This window comes from Branchiostoma floridae, chromosome 2, assembly GCF_000003815.2.
Source record: "Branchiostoma floridae strain S238N-H82 chromosome 2, Bfl_VNyyK, whole genome shotgun sequence".
Classification (NCBI taxonomy): Eukaryota; Metazoa; Chordata; class Leptocardii; order Amphioxiformes; family Branchiostomatidae; genus Branchiostoma; species Branchiostoma floridae.
The window spans coordinates 25,844,889-25,847,410 of record NC_049980.1 but is presented as its reverse complement, the minus strand read 5'-3'; the positions used below and the strand labels follow the sequence as shown (position 1 = coordinate 25,847,410).

Below are 2,522 nucleotides of genomic sequence, written 5' to 3'. Positions count from 1 at the left end.
GTGCTGGACAAAGGTGCATGTGCTGGAAAAGTGCATGTGCTGGATAGAAGTGCATGTGCTGGAGAGAGGTGCATGTGCTGGATAGAAGTGCATGTGCTGGAGAGAGGTGCATGTGCTGGACAGGTGCATGTGCTTGAGAGAGGTGCATGGGCTGGACACAGGTGCATTTGCTGGACAGAGGTGCATGGGCTGGAGAGAGGTGCATGTGCTGGACAGAGCTGCATGTGCTGGACAGGTGCATGGGCTGGACAGGTGCATGTGCTGGACAGGTGCATGTGCTGGAGAGAGGTGCATGTGCTGGACAGAGGTGCATGTGCTGGACAGGTGCATGGGCTGGACAGGTGCATGTGCTGGAGAGAGGTGCATGTGCTGGAAAAGTGCATGTGCTGGATAGAAGTGCGTGTGCTGGAGAGAGGTGCATGTGCTGGACAGGTGCATGTGCTGGAGAGAGGTGCATGGGCTGGACAGAGGTGCATGTGCTGGACAGGTGCATGTGCTGGAGAGAGGTGCATGTGCTGGACAGGTGCATGGGCTGGACAGGTGCATGTGCTGGACAGGTGCATGTGCTGGAGAGAGGTGCATGTGCTGGAAAAGTGCATGTGCTGGAGAGAGATGCATGTGCTGGACAGAGGTGCATGTGCTGGACAGGTGCATGTGCTGGAGAGAGGTGCATGTGCTGGACAGGTGCATGGGCTGGACAGGTGCATGTGCTGGACAGGTGCATGTGCTGGAGAGAAGTGCATGTGCTGGAAAAGTGCATGTGCTGGAGAGAGGTGCATGTGCTGGACAGAGGTGCATGTGCTGGACAGAAGTGCATGTGCTGGACAGAAGTGCATGTGCTGGACAGAGGTACATTTACTCTCAAGGTGCATTTACTTAATAGAGGTGGTTCAATTCACAAAATTGCATTCACTCTCTTCTGTGCATTTACTTTATAAAGGTACATTTGCTATCTTAAAGTAAGATGTAATGATGTTTATGTTACAAAAAGGTTCCTTTTGCACATTTGTTTTCAGTGAACTTTATTGTTTTTAGTACAAGCTAGGCTAAATGCAGACCAGTGTCTAACAGAGAGAAGTTATTATTAGTACATGCTTGCTAAACACAAACCTGTGCCTGTCAGAGAGATTGAGTAATTATTAGTGCAAGCTAGACTAAACTCACACTTATGTCTGTCAGATAAAAGGTGTAATTATTAATACAAGCTAGACTAAACACACACTTATGTCTGTCAGAGAGAAGGAGTAATTATTAATACAAGCTTGACTAAACACACCTGTGTCTGTCAGATAGAAGGAGTAATTATTAATGCAAGCTAGACTAAACACACCTGTGTCTGTCAAAGAGAAGAAGTAATTATTAATACAAGCTAGACTAAACACACACTTATGTCTGTCAAAGAGAAGAAGTAATTATTAATACAAGCTAGACTAAACACACCTGTGTCTGTCAGATAGAAGGAGTAATTATTAATGCAAGCTAGACTAAACACACCTGTGTCTGTCAGAGAGAAGGAGTACTTATTAATGCAAGCTAGACTAAACACACCTGTACCTGTCAGAGAGAAGGAGTAGTTATTAATGCAAGCTAGACTAAACACACACCTGTGTCTGTCAGAGAGAGGGAGTAATTATTAATACAAGCTAGACTAAACACACACCTGTGTCTGTCAGAGAGAGGGAGTAATTATTAATACAAGCTAGACTAAACACACACTTATGTCTGTCAGAGAGAAGGAGTAATTATTAATACAAGTTAGACTAAACACACACCTGTGTCTGTCAGAGAGAGGGAGTAATTATTAATACAAGCTAGACTAAACACACCTGTGTCTGTCAGAGAGAAGGAGTAATTATTAATACAAGTTAGACTAAACACACCTGTACCTGTCAGAGAGAAGGAGTAATTATTAATGCAAGCTAGACTAAACACACCTGTGTCTGTCAGAGAGAGGGAGTAATTATTAATACAAGTTAGACTAAACACACACCTGTGTCTGTCAGAGAGAGGGAGTAATTATTAATACAAGCTAGACTAAACACACACCTGTCTGTCAGAGAGAGGGAGTAATTATTAATACAAGCTAGACTAAACACACCTGTGTCTGTCAGAGAGAAGGAGTAATTATTAATGCAAGCTAGACTAAACACACCTGTGTCTGTCAGAGAGAAGGAGTAATTATTAATGCAAGCTAGACTAAACACACCTGTGTCTGTCAGAGAGAAGGAGTAATTACTAATACAAGCTAGACTAAACACACCTGTGTCTGCCAGAGAGAGGGAGTAATTATTAATACAAACTAGACTAAACACACCTGTGTCTGTCAGATAGAAGGAGTAATTATTAATACAAGCTAGAATAAACACACTTATGCCTGTCAGAGAGGAGTAATTATTAATACAAGCTAGACTAAACACACACCTGTGTCTGTCAGAGAGAAGGAGTAATTATTAATACAAACTAGACTAAACACACCTGTGTCTGTCAGATAGAAGGAGTAATTATTAATACAAGTTAGACTA

General features: G+C 43.0%; 1 protein-coding gene and 1 long non-coding RNA gene across 3 annotated transcripts in view; both read right to left on the bottom strand.

Annotated features, from left to right (window-relative positions):
* Window positions 1-2,522, bottom strand: part of LOC118403865 (matrix metalloproteinase-14-like) — a 35,903-nt gene that overhangs the window by 7,813 nt on the left and 25,568 nt on the right. The gene's annotated exons all lie outside the window — the stretch shown is intronic.
* LOC118403911 overlaps window positions 1-2,522 on the bottom strand; it is a 9,728-nt gene that overhangs the window by 3,877 nt on the left and 3,329 nt on the right. The gene's annotated exons all lie outside the window — the stretch shown is intronic.